General features: G+C 35.6%; 1 protein-coding gene across 6 annotated transcripts in view; it reads right to left on the reverse strand.

Moving 5' to 3' along the window:
* Window positions 1-20,339, reverse strand: part of pnt (ETS transcription factor pointed) — an 835,053-nt gene that overhangs the window by 482,524 nt on the left and 332,190 nt on the right. The window contains exon 1 of one of the 6 annotated variants that reach the window (XM_069825640.1): window positions 10,657-10,811. The exons of the other annotated variants lie outside the window; for them this stretch is intronic. The gene's annotated coding sequence lies outside the window, so the exon portion shown is untranslated. Of the gene's footprint in view, window positions 1-10,656; window positions 10,812-20,339 lie in introns of those variants that run through there. 6 annotated transcript variants of the gene reach the window in all.

Here is a 20,339-nt window from a genome sequence, read left to right on the forward strand (position 1 = left end):
GGTTTTCAGGACGACAATAATAAACTTTAAACTTCCAGTTTATCAACATCATAATCTCCTGCCTATAAAGATTGTAATCTGACCCCTGAGCGTTCTTCTTACGCGAATTAATAATAATAATACTAATAATAATAATAATAATAATAATAATAATTTATTTAATCTGGCAGAGCTAAGGCCAGTAGGCCTTCTCTTCCGCCCAGCCAGATTCTAATTCTAATTAAATACAATTGCTTACATAGTTATTACATTAATATCTAGACCACAAAACAACATGAAAGTAAATAATGAAAGTTGAATAAGTAATGTTAGTGTGACAATAATAAACATTGGTAAGAAATAGTTATAATAATAATAATAATAATAATAATAATAATAATAATAATAATAATAATAATAATGAGATAATTTAGATATTTATCTGTGATATATATAACCATTAAACATTGAGAAACCTGAAACAGCTATTATTGTTAACAAGAATTGTTAGAAAAATATTTCGTTAGCCTATTCTTAAATTGGTTTGATGTCTGACAGTCCCTGACATTACTCGGTAGGGTATTCCAAAGCCGAGTAACAGCCACAGTGAAAGAAGATGAATATGAGGATGTTCGGTGGGAGGGAGTGGATAATATTGAGGAGTGTTGTGATCGTGTGTCTAGGTTATGATGGGTGGATGAATTTTGAAAACGAGACGCAAGATAGACAGGAGTGGAGAAATGCAATATGTGAAAGAGAAGAGAAAGACAGTGGATTTTCCTACGATCTTCTAGACGGAGCCAAGACATTTCGAGGGATGGTGTTACGTGATCAGCCCGGCGAATATTGCAGACGAAACGGACGCACATATTATGAACACGTTGTAGTCTCTGCGCCGAAGTAACACATTATAAATTCACAAATAACTGGACTCAATATTCATGCGGTTAACGTGGCGTTAAGTCATCATTTACAACACATTACAACCAGAGATAGCTGTTTACAGTCGAAAATGCTACCATTTTACGCAATCAATGGCAAATGAACAATTTGTTGCTGCTAGCATCGTCTCACGAATACTTTCACATACGTCATAATCGATTAAATCTAAGAACGTAACTGCAGCTGTTTCAAGGAGAGAAACAAACTTCTCTTCCGTTGCTGAGCAACATGCATTCTAATAATAAAAGTAAACTACGATCAGCGGATATGGGCCTGCATTTCATTTCCATTTAATTAATTTATTTTATTCTTCTTGTATGCATATAGAAATAGCCATGCGCTCATTAATAATAAACAACTCAATGTTATCACAAACACAGTCAACATTTTCGATGTTAGTATATGGCTTCTAATTTGCATAATCACGCTCGCGCTGTCAATCTAATATATAAATTAGTCTCATAATTCGTCAATTTTAATCTTTCATTATACGAATACCTCTGGCAGAGGTTATGGCTATTACATCTATTACCAGACAATAGGGCTACATCTGACCTGGCAAGAGGCCTATTTATCAGAGGAAGAACTGTCGCGTACATCTTAAGTCTGATATATTACTAGTCAGAGATATATGTAATGGAGGGAAAAAGGAACTTGCTACACTGTCACATTATCTTCTGGTTTAGTTGCCTCATGAGTGATGCCTATCACCTATCAGGTTTCAACTAGTCTTCGGACTTTTGACTAAACATAACCCAGCTACAAGGAAACGGAAAAAATGTTTTATACAGGTTGATTCACGAGGATTTACCGTCCTTTACAGAACTTATTTCTGAAGAAATTTTGAGCAAAAAATGTCATATAAACCTAGTTCCTATTCTCAATATTTTCAAAGTTACACTAATTTAAAGTTGTTTGTAAAGTAAGTTTTTTCTTTAGTTTGAAGGTAAAAGAATAATACAAATAGAGAGGTATCATTTTGTGTTGTATTTAATATCGAGTTTCACACATCGAGATTCATGCGGCAAAATCCAACATACATTTTAGAATTTTATTTAATTAATTCTTTTTGGACTTATTAAGAAAATAATACTTTTAGTCCCTTATGCTCCATATAACATTTTCTTTTGACACATAATCAACAGGAAGGGTACTGTTTACAAATAGTTGATTTCTCACGTTAAATAATAATTAATTACAAGCGGTAATCAATAAGTTTCCGGGCTGCCCTAAACGTAGACAACACATAGGACATAGGAAATGGAGAAGTTATCTAGAACCAGGGAAATGTCTGGAATCTATACTAAATGTATCACTTGAAAGCCAGAGAAAAAGACTAGCCATAAGGCATAGTAAATGGAGAGATGGCAGGTAAAATCGCAATAGATCTTTCACATGTTTGCATAAAATCACGTGTAGAAGCTCAGATCTTAAAGACAATCAGACGCTGTTTCACACACGCTACACGCACGCACACACATATATACATCCATGGAAGCAATGATCTTCGGTGACGCGCATGCATGTTTAACGATAGTCTACAATAAACAGTCTACAAGTGAAGTAAAATTCGTAAGTATTAACAACACCTTTTGTTATATAGTAACTTATATTGCGATATATTGTTTGTACGGTATAATTATATAATTATATAAGTTATAAATTAAAATTAATTAATTACTAAACTACAGTATTTCTATCTTGAATTGCACCATGGTGACATCAACAGCATGTACACAAATTCTTGCTCATATGATGATCCACTGTTTAAATATCCATGAATGTACGGCTATTTGATATTCTTGTACAGTACCTTTAAGGGTCTCATTGACCGATGAAAGTGTTTTGGCATGTCGCCTGTCTGTGAGTTCGTAAAGCGAGTACGTCGTCTAAGGCAAGTAGGCTACATGATGTACAGGTGAGACAAAACAGAACAACAAGTCACAGAAAGCATAAGTCCTTCTGTCCGACCCCTGTCCCACAGCGGTGGACTGTGCGGCCATCTTGGCGCCACTTGTTTAACAATTCTGTAGGAAACCAAAACTTTGATTCTTGAGGAGAGATGAGGCGTGACAGACGGACGGACTGACACATGAATTTGATTTAAAATGCACCACCTGCGGCCATGCCAGCACAGCGCTCGCTTGTTCTCAAAGAGATCGCAGGAGGCCTTGGTTGCCAAGACAACGCCAGCAATAACAAACACAAGTGCGAATCTAATCGCGTCCATGTTTATAGATTATGCGCCCCGTATCCTGTTTGTGTAGCATAAATAAACTACAAATATTTTAAATAAACAATACAGATTTTACTGGCACATTATTTTTGTCTGACTTGTCGAAATGTAATTATTGATTCTTTCCTTCTATTTCATGTTGCCGAAGTCATTAAACACTGGCAGAACTGAAGACATTAATTTTTACATAAAATAAGTTCATAAAATGAAGGAATTTATTATTATATGCATCTACAATATTGTTCACATAAATTTCGACTGATGTTGTGTTCAGTTATTAGTAGAGGGCGGATGTTGATGAAAAGTCATCTTATTTTTCACATTAGGACGATGCCTATTAATATAGAAATCCTTTCTATGTTAATATCAACGTAAAAAAAGTAATTTCTTATATTGCATGTTTTGAATTTTGATGTTTTTGAACTAATAGATCATTTTTATATTTTTTTTTCGGCATTTTTTGGTCATTTTTAAAACTTTGAAGAACTTTTAGATCATTTGGAATGCATTTTACTTTCTTCTTTACCGATAGGTCTGTAAAATCATTTTCTAACCAAATAGGTCAGTAGTAATTACCTACTGAATAAGTGAATAATAGTGAAGTTTGAGTTTTATAATTTGGAACAGACTCTAAAGGCCATCCCTCATTCCACTGAAGGCTTCACTTCACACAACTGAAGTAATACAAAATACTTGACAGCAGCTTAGTTTAATTGAGGAATTTGACCGCTAGTGTTCTTTTGTCGGTACGAATGAAGGCGATGACATGGACAACCCCTGACTGAAACACATTGTAAACCCTCATTAAAATCTATAGTTTTCCCTTAAAACCTTCATTTTGTTGCACGTTCTTTTCCTTTACCTTAGCCAAATTTCAGGAAGTTGCCTCCTCTCTCCGAGATTTGCAGGGCAGTCAGTGAAATAATTTGGCTAATTTTTAAGAGGTTGTGATGCGAGTACGGTGAATAATAGGGCCTATTTAAATGTAATTTTCTTTTAATTTCATGTCATTTTTACATTAGTTTAAGGGCATTTTAATGATCATTTTAAGTAGATTTTTAGATCACCAACATCCGTCGCCTAGTTATTAGATATTAACATTTTCACCGTCTTCTGTTGTGATTCAAGTAGCAGCTAGCGGACACAGAAAGAAAAATGAAGACTTTGAAGACGTCCCTCTCTTCAATATGATCAAGTTACATTTCACCTGCAATTCTGAAAAATATATTTTGAAATTTCCACGGAATACACGTTTCCAGCATTCCCGATATTGAAAAAGTGGTTTCCGGCATACAGTACTACAGTCCCTTTTTGTCTCTTTGTGTACAGCGACTTCTCCTATAATATTTGACTGATTACTAGAGTCCTACGTTCGATTACTTTGAGTACAAGTTACGTATACATCGATCATACTAGCTTCACGCTCCAGTGAATCATAGCAGTCTTCCCGCATGCACTGGTACAGTATGTCTACATGTGTTAATTCGTGTACCTGTGTGTGTAAGTCGGTGAACAACAGGAATACCACTTGGATTTAAGTAACAATAAGGAAGTATATCGTCCTTGTTTTTATGAAATCTCCTATGTGACAGTACAGAAAATAATTTTTCAGGAGAAAGAAAAAATTAATTAAAACTCAATGAACCTACATAAGAACATGAAATAATTCAGTAGAAAACGTTGATGAATATGATGAACATAAATTACATCATCGAGGATCAGTGTAGCCCTATTGATATTTAATTAATTCTTTCTTCCTCCTAAAAATTATTTTCTGTACTGTCACATAGGAGGTTTTATAAAATCTACGATGGTGTATTTAAAGCAATAAAAGATAATTTTTACTGGGGACAGACAAAAAAAAATAAAAAACCAGCCCTTTTTTTCAGGACCCACCACATTTCGTCCACACATGCAATAAGAAAACCATTAGAGCTAAGATAAAGATACATGTACGGAAATATATTAAAGAATATTAAATATCTATGCAATGCAAACATAGGCTCTCAGAGACTCTCTGAAGCTATATAAGATAATAGGGTAAATTAGGGTCTGTTGGACAGTCGGGCATGTTGGACACTTTGTACTTTAACGTGTTACCTCGCCACTTGTGGGCACCACATTCTGCTAGAAATCAGTGACGGAAGTAGCCACGAATTTTAGGGATAAGTTATATTATTTACATTTTTATTTTATTCACGAAATAGTCCTAATAATGTCACTCGTGGATTTATTGGCAAATCTCAGACCTCTTGTGACATTACTATAGATATTTCTACAGTGTACCCAACAACACAGAGAGGCAGATGAAGGTATGAGATAGCAATTTGGCAACGTTATGTTTCCATGGCAACTTGTCATTCATTCATTCACCGTATGCAGCTTTTACACGGAGTGGCCACAGGAAGAGGAACGAGTTTGGTTTTTCTGCGCTGGCTGTGATTAACAACAATCGGATGTGTAATTTTGACGTGATTATTGCGATCCAGTTCGACTCAGGGAACCGGACGTCGCCGAACGGTACTCCCGCCTCTTACTCTCCAGCTGAGACGTGGGTTCGACACTCCATTCAAATATCCGCAGGTGACGATGGATGTTAAGAGATGAAGGAGTGTCCCTAACGAGTTACAAGGTGAAGGAAAGGAAGAAACAAAATGTAGGAGGAAAAAACGAAAAAGACAAGTACAAAAGTAAAAAGAAAACTAGAAAAGGCGTAAAATAAAAAGGTAAATTTAAAACGAGAAGGTTGTGATGGTCCGCACTAACGCAAATTTTTACGTAGAATTGGCCTACGTCTTAGGCCTATACTATACTATCAAATTTCTGTGTCATAGAATATTATAAAATTTTTATCAAATACATATGATCAAATGAAAGATTTTGACTACATTATACTATGTCAACATTTTGATCATATCTTTCATCACAGTTCTAATAATGGATCCACAACAGTTCTATGCTTGTTGTAACTGTAAAATAAGCAGTAATGGTTATTGCAATAATACTAAAGAAGTAACCAAAGAAACAAAATATATTTCGTCGGCTTAGAGTGTAAACCTGCTAACCAACAAAAAGGAAATTTTACTGGGGAAACAAAAAACTGAGTATAAATTCTGCAGTGCCTGGGAAAAGTGACATAAGTCAGTTTCCACAAATCTTTTTTGATAATTTATTGACAACTTACGGAAAATCTGCTCGCTTGGAAAAAGAGACATAAGTATTTCTCCCATTACAATAATTCATACAAAAAAAAAAATCGACATAAACCAGTGTAAGTTGTCAATAAATTATCAAAAAAGGTTTGTGGAAACTGACATGTCAGTTTTCCCAGGCACTGCAGAATTAACTCTTAAACTTTAGGACCAAATCCAAAGTATAGGTTGTGAAGTTTCAGAGATAATTTATACTCAGTTTTTTGTTTCCCCTGTAAAATTTCCTTTTTGTTAGTTAGCAGGTTTACACTCTAAGCCTATGATTTGGGTTAGAGATTGGGGTAGGGAGAAAAGATACAAAAGGAATCCAACAAACTCTACTGAGAGAACTTCAGTATGAAGATGTAAAATCCTATACAAGCTTAAGTTATACTAAGTATTTAATAATGGATGAAGAAGCATTTCATGTCACTCATAATGCGATATTAAAAGTTTTGTGGTTTTCACAGACCATGTGTACTTAATGTCCGCCATTTCTTTTCTTCTCAGTCACAGATTTTATCAAAGCTATGATGATGACCCTAACTTTTATCACAGAACTATGTCACAGCTAGATGTGATCAAAGATGCTATATTACACTGTAAAACATTTTTTTATCATATACATTTTATCAAACTTATGTGACAATGAAATTTTATAGTGCAATATAGGCCTTACACTGTGTGGTAGAAGTGTTGAGATCACGGTGCGCCATAGGCCTATGTATGTATGTATAGTGTACAAATTGCGAAAGGGTGCAAATGAGGAACAAATTTAATGTCATAATATGTATTCGGTTGAAGAACCTTACCACTACAGATAGACTATATGTACAGTACATACGAACGTATACAAATCAAGAGTTATTTATGTAACATCACACTCATTTCTGGAGGTTACCGCCATTTTGCTATTACGCGACTTTAACGAATGAAATCTAAGCACGATTTAGTACTCGTGGAGATATTTAAAATCATATAATGTTATTCAAGTAAGTTTCCAGTTTGAAATGACCATAACTTTGAAACATTTTTAGATTCTGCAAAAAATAAAAACATCAATTTGTTCGTAAAGAACTTTACAATTATATACTTTATTTCAATATACAAACACATCGGAAAAACTAAACAGACCAACAAAATAAATATTTTCTCTCTCTAGCATTACGATACGATAGAATATTCAAAACGAAATCCCTGTTTTAACCATAAATCCATAGTTGTGATAGATGATCGAAGACTTTGACCGGTAGTGTACTTATAGATATGTAGATATTAACAATAAAATATGGTGTGGGGTCAGAAGAGACCTCCAGGTAAATGTCGAGGGTTAACAGATGCGCGTTTGAACTCTGAGCTACAAGAGCTTCCTGGCACAAGATGGTTGGCACATATACTATGAAGACGACAGAATGTAAGTTTCGCTGCCAATAATTTTACGATCATTCAGCATCGCAATACTTAATTAATTTATATTCAAAATACAACCATAATTATCAGCGTTCCAAGAGCGCGCCCAACATCACTGTGAGCAGCAGCACATCAAAACACAACGTATGAATTGCAGACAAATGTGGTTGATGATTTCCATATTTTAAGTGCAGTTATAGTGGACACTAAAAATTAAACATGTAGGCTGGCCTAAGTAACAGTTACAGGCATTTATGTCACAGCATTGCGGTTACAACAAGCTGATTTTTGTATACATTACACTGGTCAACAAATTATTTTGCTACTCAGAGAAAAACAAGTGTACCAACCTAAATTGAGTGCACCGATTCCAAATCTGAAATCATTTTTTCCTTCACGTAACAATTTTGATATAAGCCTATACATGCTTCTATATATAATTATTTTCTAGAATCATTTAAGTATCACCGGCGTGGCTCAGTCGGTTAAGGCGCTAGCCTGCCGATCTGAAGTTGCGCTCGGGCGCGGGTTCGATCCCCGCTTGAGCTGATTACCTGAATGGGTTTTTTCCGAGGTCTTTCCCAACCGTAAAGTGAATGCCAGGTAATCTATGGCGAATCCTCGGACTCATCGACGCTAAATAACCTCACAGTTGATTCAGCGTCGTTAAATAACCAACTAAACAAAATTTAAGTATCATTGCCAATATTACGAAAGATTCATTGGTACACAAAGTATTATTTACATTCTTTTTTAACAAAAAGGCCATGTGAGAAAGTTAAGTTGCATTCTACCTTCCTTTCCTACAAATGCAGTAGAGTCTACCTTTTATTCTTTAGATGTGGTAGCAACATGAATGCGCAGAAATAAAATTCGTAAAGTATTTTACATTAAACTGGTTTGATGAACTTCGTAGTGGCTATGGATAATGATGGTGAAGGTTTTAAACATCTGCAGGGGAAATTTTATTCAGTGAAAAGTAATGCAAAATTCTAAGTGAGAATTTTTATTGGAGCAAAAATATAAAAGGTTTGTCAAAAAATCACTAAACTTAATACTGACTAAATCAGAGGTCACAATTGGTTTTAACTTGTTAAAACTAAATAAAACAGCCTTATTTTAGGTGCTTCAACTGTTGCATAATTGAAAACACAATCTTATTTTGAAATACGAAATGTAGATTTTGCAAGTGAAACAATCTTTCCTGCCACTAGTAGGCCTAACAGCTATGAAGCCAAATCCTTTCCAGAAACATATTTTACTCCAGAAGTGAATTACTCAGTGGATTCAGTACCCCAGTTAAAAGCACAAACAAAAACCCTCCACAAAGGATCCCCTTGTATTGGTCGTATGCGACATCTTACATTGAATGTAGCCTTATGCGGGAACCACACAGTGTTAGAGAAAACTATTAGTCTATATGTGTGCTATGAGCTTTTTCCTGATTGGCAAGTTTTAACTGGAAATGCGGATTACACTTGTTAACTGTTTTATTTACGTACTAGCCGTACCCGTGCGCTCCGCTGCACCTGTTAGAAATAAATATAAAGTAATTACATAATTAAAATAGGACGTTTGATCCAGGAAGCATTCGTGTTTGATAGAAGGATAAATCGTTTAATATGTTACTTAATTTAAATTGTATTTAAATAATTAAAATGCGGTCATTTTGGTCCAGAGAGCAATCATTTGGTGCAATGACAATTCCTTTAACATGTTTCTTAATTGTTATTACATGCAACCACAGTTTAATGAAGATTGACATATCATTTAGTTTTATGTGTATACTTCATATTATTTGCTATATGTTTCAGAAGTTACTGTAATAACATTGTAGAATTATGTTCATCTAGAGAAACTACACTTTCCAATGGTGAAATAATAATTAAACAATTAATTAGCTTCCGATATTACTTCATACAAAAACAGAAACATTCTCTGTAGGTTATGTTTAATAGCTTTCGATTGTTGTTGTCCAAGGACCCTTATAGACGAAGTCATTTGTTTTTATTTCAGTACAACGCCTTAGATGGCGTTGTTATTGTAATTTTAAAACTCATTTATCTCATTAAATATCAGTCCTATCAAAATGTTGTATAGAATAAAACTTATCGGACATTATTTTTAAAGAAACTTTTGTTATGTAACATTTTTCATGAAAAGTAATAATAAGGGAGATATTTCGATTTATTTAATTCAAGCCCCCTTATAACCCCCCTTTTAAATAAAGTATTTTGAATTCCATATAGCCTAAAATCCAAGTTACAACGAACTTAATTTATATTCCAATTTTCATATAAATCGGTTCAGCCATTATCGCCTGAAAAGATAACAAACATCCAGACAGACAGACAAACAAAAATGTCAAAAAAGCGATTTGCGGTTTCAGGATGGTTAATTATACATGTTAACACCAATTATTTTGGGAAAATCGAAAATTACCAGAAAAATTTTGGCTACAGATTTATTATAAGTATAGAATAGATGTTGTCAGTGTGTTAGATTTAGTAACACTTTCTTAATGATTTGTTTACTCTTACGGAAGATCAGAAACACGTTACTTCCTGGACGGTACATTGAATTACGTTTATGTGTAAGTCGTCGTCATTTCAGAAAGTTTTAAAGCAATTTAACAATTCTTAAGAACAATATTTGTAATGTTGAGAACATGTGGTCAAAACTTGTTTCGACTAGGACGGTTAAAACTACGAAGAAACCCGCAGATGACTTGAAAGGCAATCTAGAGGCCACACTGGAAAGACGCACACCAATGCATGGTAGCCAAAATTATTAATTTAACCGAAGAGCCGTTTAACTTCTTTACTTTCACACGATTCGAATCTCAAAGTATCGGGTACATAAAAAAGCAACACTGTGCACTGGCGGCCATGTTGGTACCTGGTCAGCTGATTGAGGCACTTCCCACGCCGGCTCACGGCAGACGACACATCTTCCCCCGGGAGAGCCGCGTCAGACTTCCACTTCGAGGAGCTTTCGTTGCGCCCTGCCCGTTGCCTCCTTATCTGCGTCAACTCTTTGCGGTCGCGCTATCAAAACCGCCGCAACAGAATTCAAGCTAATGATATTCTTGCATCCGGCCTTAACACAGCTCATTAGACTCAAGAAATGAGTTCACTCAAGGACTAACTCAAAAAGGAATTTGATTCGATGTCTGGAATCACTCAATACAAGAAAAGCGCTCACCAACTCATTCATCAATTCTGAAACTTGATTCACTGAATCAACCACTCATACATGCCATTTAGATTATTTCCATCACGAAGTCTGTCTGGCGAATTGATTTCACTCAGTTACCACAATTACTGAATATCAAGTGTGCAACATAACTCATATGATTAACAAATTAATCAGTGATGTGATTCAAAATTACAATTTGACGAACGACGATCAAGTCAAGAAACGATCTGAATCGTTAACTACTAAAGTTTGACAACTTCAAGTGAAACCCCGTAAAACACGCCAACTTCTGGAATCTCTCTCTTTCTTTCTTCTCTCTCCCTCACTCCTCGTCATTCAGTCACCAATCACCCCGTAAATATCTGAGAGGGTGTGTGTGGGCATCGCGACCAATAGAAGAACCACTCTCCAGTATTACCACAATAACGGATTCTTCATTTTTGCCTCGACTGTCGGCTAGGAAAGTTCCATTATGCTAGCACTGCAAGCAACTAGTCAACCTTTTAATGCTTTTGTTAGCAGGTTTGACAAACTGTGAGTGGACCTGCAAGTACATAGTGCATAGTGCTCTCTCCCTTCCCCCCGTGCTTTCTCACTTGCTCCTCCCCAAGATAGCCAGCGCTCACGTAGTAACTCGGTCAGGGTTTCAGTTCCATTTGTCAATCTATAGTATATTGTATAATGGGCATAAAAGGAAGGGAAAAGGCATTGAGATACCCCCGTCCACTTCCTTTTCACTTACTCCGCTACAGAAACATACAGTCAGGCGACCAGCGAGAGCCGAAAGCTATGATGCCTGCCTTTTATAATTCGTCACTCAGCAATGCTTGCTTACCTGACTACTCGTATCCATACTCGTTCCGAAATATTACTATCTCTGGCGGGGAAGGTGGAGTGGGGAGTTAAGAGGTAGTCTGCAGTGACTCAATCGAGTTATTAACGCCCAGGCCTGTTGTATACATTCAATAATGTATTATAAGTGTAACATGGCTTGGTCCACCAGTGTGGAGTAACGGTTCGGATATCTGGCTGTGAAACGAGCGCGCCCGGGTTGAAATCCTGATTGGGACAAGTTACCCGAGTGAAATTTTTCCTAGAGTTTTCCCTCAACCCATTAAAAGCAAATGCTCGATAATTATCGGTCCTGGACCCCCAACTCGTTTCACCGGCATTATCACCTTCATTCCACACAGACACTAAATAACCTGAGATGTTGATACAGCGTCGTAAAATAACACACTAAAGAAAAGAAAAAAAAATTTTCTATAGTCTTTTCTATGTTCATTCCTGTAGAGGTTCACACTAAAGTTTTAATTTCCAATTTCCCTTCCATCGAATGCAAACTGAAGAGTTTTAACAGCAAACTGGACACTGAATTAATGTTGAAAACGCATTAGTTCAATCACTGTCGAGTTTAAATACGCAGTACTAACAATAACACTATTAAACTGTAACGACCGCAAGGGTTGCGGGTCTGCTGCCAACAGAGTAATGGTCGTAATGGTTCCAATTGAGAAGTAAATAGTCTACGAGTATAAGAAAGGCAACTTATAAATTCATAATACTTAGAAATTTTATCACTAAGGAGGCATTGAGATTAATATTTTTAGCTTTAGTACAATCATTAATACAATATGGTATAATAAATTGGGGTGGAGTAGCATCATCTGTACTTAATCCATTAATTTTATTACACAGAAGGTTAATAAAAATTTGTCTAACCAAAAATATGGATTACCTAACAAATTTAATTTATACAGGTTTTAAAGTATTAACTATTGAAGAAATTTATAAATCCAGTTTACTAACTTAGGCCTACTACCACAGAAATCAAATAAAACATAAATCTAATCGTCATGAATATCGCACTCGAAGACAAAAGTCTACTTTCCCATTAATTGAGCCTAAATGTCATACAAGTGCAGCTCTTAAACATGGTGCTAGTTTCGGCCCAAGACTTCATAATAAAATAACAAACCATTTTCCAAATTTGAAATATTTAAAAATTGAAGCTTTTAAAGAAGAAATTTATAAAATTATTCATAATATATAATATTAACAAATGTGTGTATTTGTTTACTTTTTATTTCTCTCGACTATATTCACTGTCCCTTCTGTTTAGAATCATGCATACTTCTACTCCGAATTATCTGTTATTGCGCTTTCAATTTCTTACAACTCTTCCAAACCGACATCAAGCACTTCTTTCTATCCCTCTTCATAGAACATCTTTATACTCATCTTCCTATACTGTAGAAATACCTCGCCTCTGGAATTCGTTACCTAATGACGTCAGGGACTGCCGGACTTTATCACAATTCAAAATTAAATTGGAAAATTTTGTCTTAGTTAATGTTTTTAGGTATTGCTAGAAGTATTGATTTGTGTTTTTTTTTTTCTTTTTTAATCTAGATTAAAATTGCAAGTTTCTTGTTTATGTTAGTTAATTAGTTAGGATACAATTAATTAATAATTTAAAGTTTGTGTAACTGCAACCTGTGTATATTTTTATGTGGCTTTACTTTGTTTATAGTGTTTCTCTCTCTCTCTCTCTCTTTATTTCTTGTGTAGCATTACTTTGTATACCTATAGTGTATTTTTTTCTGTTTATTTATATTATTGTATTGTATTCCTGGTGTTGTAGAAGAGAAAGCCTGATGGCCTTAACTACACCAGAATAAATAAATAAATAAATAAATAAATAAATAAATAAATAAATACATAAATAAATAAATAAATAAATAAATAAATAAATAAATAAGTGGCATGTTTTTATTGAATATCACTGGCTTCTGTCTGATTGTCAATTTATACTAAATGTGTTTTTTTCTTTTTCTCTTTCTTCTTCTTCTTTTTTTTTCTCTTGTATGTTATTTATTGGTTTGAATTAAGTTACTTACTGTATTTAGTAAACTGTCCTTGTAAATGTTGTTATATTATTGACTAAGACCAAAACCGTACACGAGCCTGGTTCTTACGGTAGTGGCTAGAAACATTTTTGTTTCATAATTTTAATTTGTACTCACTAGCTAGTTAGTTAAATAAATTAAATAAATAAATATGTGCGCTCACGAGGAAAAAGTTATAATTCCGATGGTCTGTTCAGTGACAGAGCAATTGCCACACATCTCGCTGGACTGAGCACAAGCGATGTTGTGTCGTTGATGATTGTAAATAGACTTAAACGAATCGCTGCTCAGAAAGAATTAATTGAAACGCTATTGGAAGAAGTAAGAATTCAATCTCGATTTAATTAAAAGAATGGTAGTAAAAGTGGTTGTTACGCAAACTGCAACCAGGTAAGAAACTGTCACTAGTAGACATTCTAGTCAAGGCACTCTTCGGAACCAACCAGGAGATTAAATTGAGGGGTCAAGCGCTCAACAGTGTTTGTGACCACACTTAGAACCGTGTTTATCTCTCTCCCCGCCTACGCCTTCCCTTTCCAAAGGTACATACCCACACCAATCACAGCACATACTTTTTCTCAACGTCACTATATTACATTCCATAAATACTGTTATAAATAAACTAACAGAAATGTGCAAGATTTAAAACTTTATTATTAAAAACGTAAAGTAGTAATCAGGAACGCAAGCGACAAAGTTCCCTGATGTAAGTCTACAAATGGTGTGAAGTCAGCTGACAATAGATTCCTCGAAAACAATTCTCTGATAACAACTCCAAGAAAATACTGACAAAATGCCGTACAGTTGAAGGGCATCGCGGAACAAAAATACTTTCTCATTGTTGTCGGAAACCATGTGGCCGGACCTCTGTCCGGAAATAGTGAAGACTTAGTTGTCACAATGGATACAAACCGAGAAGGAAAGGGGCGAAAAGTACTCGAAGTAGACCTATAACAGCTTTTAAATTCGTTTTATGATAATTTCTTGGCGATATTAATAACAATCTATGTAAGCTGGATGTCCTTGCTATGGTATGAAATGGTAATAATATGAAAATTGGTATCAGGAAATTGCTGTTAAATCCGTTTTATCTGCATTATTAATTACAACAAATTGAAACTTACAGTCAGTACAGTACTGTTATGCGGTGTAACACAACTATATCAGGCCTAACTAATGAGGTTGCTAAAATATGAAATCCTAATAATACTGATATACTGATAAAAAGGAATCGCTGTTATAATCATTTTATGGGCATTATTCATTACAATGTAACCTTAGAGTCAGTCTTGTTATGTGGCATACATTCATTCATAGTTTCTCTGCCCAAGGCCAGATCTTTCACTGCAAACCCAACGTTGTCCTATCTTTCCTATTTTCTGCCTTCCTCTTAGTCTCAGCATATGACCATAATATACGGAGATTATGAGGCATACACGCAATTTATATTTAAGTCTGTGTGGTTCCTAGGATATAGAATATTGATCATTCTAAAAGTGATTAAAGAGAATCGCTGTGTGCTTTATTCTGCAATTGAACCTTACAGTCAGTTTTTTTTGTTAAATTTATTTATACAAGCTATGACATATAGGTCACATTGCGCGTGTAGAATCTTTGGGTATATCAATAAGTCGTGAACTATTGTGATATTTTTCTATTGTAATATATTATATTGTGCCTGTATTAATGTTAAGCGAATTCAATTTTGAATGATTACGACAATGGTGATTAAGGTGATGATGAATTATAGTATGTAGGCCTACATTACCAATCGAACATTCGCCTTGTGACTAAGCAAAACCATGAGAAACCTGTCAGATTGGCCAGCCACGGGGTTTGAACTCTGGATCTTCCGAATGTGAGTCTAGTGCGTTACCAGTTGGTTAGCCAGTCTTGTTATGTGACATTAACGGAAGTTATACACAGGTTTAAGTGGTTGCTAGAATATAAACTCATGATATTACTTACTTACAAATGGCTTTTAAGGAACCTGCAGTTTCATTGCTGCCCTACATAAGCCCGCCATTGGTCCCTATCCTGTGCAAGATTAATCCAGTTTCTATCATCATATCCCACCTCCCTCAAATCCATTTCAATATTACCCTCCCATCTATGTCTCGGCCTCCCCAAAGGTCTTTTCCCCTCCGGTCTCCCAACTAACACTATATGCATTTCTGGATTCACCCATACGTGCTACATGCCCTGCCCATCTCCAACGTCTGAATTTAATGTTCGTAATTATGTCAGGTGAAGAATACAATGCGTGCAGTTCTGCGTTATGTAACTTTCTCTATTCTCCTGTAACTTCATCCCTCTTAGCACCAAATATTTTCTTAGGAACCTCATTGTCAAACATCCTTAATCTCTGTTCCTCTCTCAAAGTGAGAGTCCAAGTCTCACAACCATACAGAAAAGAACTGTTTTATAAATTCTAACTTCAAGATTTTTTGACAGCAGACTAGATGACAAGAGCTTCTCAATCGAATAATAATACGCATTTCCCATATTTATTCTGCGTTTAATTTCCTCCCGAGTATAATTTATATTTGAATTTTTCCACCTCTTCGAAGGATAAATCTCCGATTTTTATGTTTCCATTTCGTACAATATTCTGGTAACGAGGCATAATCATATACTTTGTCTTTTCGGAATTTACTTCCAAACTTATCGTTTTACTTGCTTCAAGTAAATTTTCCGTGTTTTTCCTAATCGTTTGTGGATTTTCTCCTAACATATTCACGTCATCCGCAATAGACAAGAAGCTGATGTAATCCGTTCAATTTCAAACCCTGTCTGTTATCCTGAACTTTCCTAATGGCATATTCTAGAGCGAAGTTAAAAAGTAAAGGTGATAGTGCATCTCCCTGCTTTAGCCCGCAGTGAATTGGAAAAGCATCAGATAGAAACTGGCCTATACGGACTCTGCTGTACGTTTCACTGAGACATGATAATACTAACGCTGACAAAAGTAAATTGCTTGTTTTCATTTTATGTGCATTATTAATTACAATTTGAACTTCTTAATTATTCTATTTGTTATGTAGCACTAAATGTTATAGTTATTTAGTTTGTATAGGGTATGAACTCGTAATATAGGCTACTAAACTCACAAACAAATGGTTATGGAGTTTATCTTATGTTCATTATTAATTACAACTGAATCAGTGCTTGTTTTTGTGAAAGGCCTCACTCCTCCACTTTCCGCTGTCATTTCGAAACGGCCGTGCTCCGTACTTGCGTCTCAATGGGGTAATTTCCCAGCGAACTCCTCGAGGTGCAGCAGGAAGCTGCCAGACCGCAGGCAGTGGTTCAGAACCTAGCAAGCAACAGCCAATAGCAGGTCCTGAAGTTATCGCAGACAGGAAGTGCCGGTTGCTCTTCCTGGTGGGCACGACCAGTCCACTGTTGACAATTGTCCACGGGGCCCTTTGGGGACACACGAGTCTGGCACGGAGGGGCCTAGAAAGGCTTGTAGATAGTATCGAGTATATAACTGATAAACATCTAGAACCTCTCACATTTATGCCATTCTCATAGTGTTCAATTGTATTTCGATGGTGGATGATGGATAGAGGCATAAGGACTAGCATATTCCATTTTTATGCGGTCGAGAAAAGACCAATAATTTTTGCTTGAGCCCTCTCCTAGAAATAAGGTCAATTTGCGAACTGCAAATCTACAACATGTGGTATCGATTTTAATACTCTTTCGAAAGGAACCATAGAAGGAATTTTTTAATGCCGCCGCCGCCAACACCACCATCAATAATGAATTATAAACATAGGAAGATGGGTTTAGCCTCATATAGTATGTCAATTTTCAATTCTCAGAACATTCCTCAATTGCTCTTCTGGTTCAAAACTATATATTGTACTTGCCCTCATCCAATTCACAATGTGTATGTTGACAAAGTTGTTTCTGCAGAAAGATGCCTAGGGACAACTCATTACAAACGATTTTAAAAGTTGTACCAAGGAGTTCAAATATAGATCGACAGATGGACGAATGGATGCATGGATAGACAGATAAACAGAATAGAGATTAGATACACAGACACGCAAACAGACAGGTGGTTGAATGAATCGAACGATACACGGATGGATGGATGGATGGATGGATGGATGGATGAATGAGTGGATGGGTGGGTAGGTAGGAAGAGCTAGGTACATAGGTAGGTAGACAAATCAGGCAGACAGACAGCTGGACAGGCAGAATAGACATGCAGATAAACAGACATAAATAGATATAAACACACACATAGACAGACAAGACAGACTAGACAAAGATAGATAGATAGATAGATAGACAGACAGACAGACAGACAGACAGATATATAGATAGATAGATAGATAGATAGATAGATAGATAGATAGATAGATAGATAGATAGATAGATAGATAGATAGATAGATAGATAGATAGATAGATAGATAGATAGGTAGGTAGGTAGGTAGGTAGGTAGGTAGGTAGGTAGGTAGGTAGGTAGGTAGATAGATAGATAGATAGATAGATAGATAGATAGATAGATAGATAGATAGATAGATAGATAGATAGATAGATAGATAGATAGATAGATAGATAGATAGATAGATAGACAGATAGATAGATAGATAGATTGCAAAGACAAACGGCAATCGACCGGTTTTAGAAGTGAGGAGTAAAAAGTTGTGGGAAGTCTAATCTCATTAGTAAAGAGATCCTTGCTTCGCACAGAAACATCTCATATTCGAAACCAGTAATGGGACTTTCCTATGCGCCGGTCCAGTAGCGCCACATTCCCACAGAGGCAATGAATGGAACCAGACCAGATATAATTAAACAGGCAGTTGGCTTATTACGGCAGCGTTCCCCCAGAGTCCAACCAAACCGGGCACACACACGGACACATGTCGTCATGGTAACATAAGCACGGCCCATGGGAAAGTGATAACATGCAGTGTCACTTTCGCGCTTCATTGGGTACGAACCTGAAACCCTCATAAATATTCTCATGGAATTTCTGGTCCAGGAATGCAATTTTTGGATTCGTTGACCGTATAGAACCGGGTTCAAAAACCATATTACTCTCCTACTCGAGGACGAAAACAGCTGCTAAACGTTGGAAATGTCTTTACTGACCACAGGCCACAAGTTTATCAACCAGAAGTGTTTCACATGCAAAGAACTTTCCATGTCATACTACTGCATAACATTATGCAGACAACATAGGAAGGTAACTGAAGTCATTCCCTATCGCTAGAGAAAGGTTACCTAGTATTAGAATCAAATGCAATTTCGTTAATAATGCACACGGAATGAAATGAACAGAGATTTATTTGCATAAGCAGCTATTTAATGATATTAGCATGATTTTGCAATGTTAACATTGTGTTAGTGTTAAAAATGACTCTAAGGTTCGAATTACAATTTTTTAATAATGCAGATAAAAGATAATGAAATTAACAGCGATTTACTTCTGTCAGTTTTATTACCATCAACACAATTTCGTGTTCTTCTTCTTCTTCTTCTTCTTCTTCTTCAGTAGGTGCTACAACTTCGTCGAAGTTTTGACCTTCTCAATTAATTTACGCCATTCCTTTCTGTTATGAACAAGATTTGGCCAATTCTATTTCGTGTCCTAGCAACCACATATAAGACTGTAAGGTTCAACTGTATACATTTTCATAGAGAAAAAAAAATAAATTATGGCCTTAGTGTTGCAGACATAACATCGGGGACTGATTGATACTATACTGCCTTAGTTTGTTACGAATTCCTATTGAATGCTGCATCCTTTAGAACGTGACAGGGGATACTATTTTTTCTACAAAAGGATGAATTATTTAAGATTGTTTCAACCAAAATGCAACACTGCTACAGTATTTAATCATAGTAATAATTTAGATCCAAGGATATATAACAAATTTATATTTAAATATCCTAATCTTGTCAATTCAAATAGTTCTAGTATTAAATTTAAAAAGTTATGTTGGTATGGATTTTATAAGAATTGTAAATTTAAATTTATACATTCTTATTGCGTAGTACACATAAGACAAATTGTATTATAAACTTCTTAATTTCAATTCAGGAATCCGCCCCTGAGCACGAGTTCTACTCTTTCAGGAGCGAGCTAAAGGTTTTCTTTTCATATTATATTTTATGTTACAATTATTAGCAAAATAAATAAATAAAATAAATAATTAACTCAGAGGAATTGTAAGTGATAGTAAAAGTTGAACTACTAATTGAGACTATAAATAAATTCGAAAATTCAGACGAACTTTTAGCCTGGACTCCTTCATTGACTGGTGAAATTTCGAAGGTTCAGTCCAATCTCGTATTTGGCAAAGAAATGGGTACGAAGAGAAACCTACTCGCCATTTGTAACGATCCCAACGAATAGGACACCGTTTTGTTAATTAGAGGTCGAAGGTAGGGTCAACCTTGAACGTATACACTTCACAAGCAATAGTAAAACATCAAGCTAGACTTC

Source organism: Periplaneta americana, chromosome 5 (genome assembly GCF_040183065.1).
Source record: "Periplaneta americana isolate PAMFEO1 chromosome 5, P.americana_PAMFEO1_priV1, whole genome shotgun sequence".
In the NCBI taxonomy this organism is placed as follows: Eukaryota; Metazoa; Arthropoda; class Insecta; order Blattodea; family Blattidae; genus Periplaneta; species Periplaneta americana.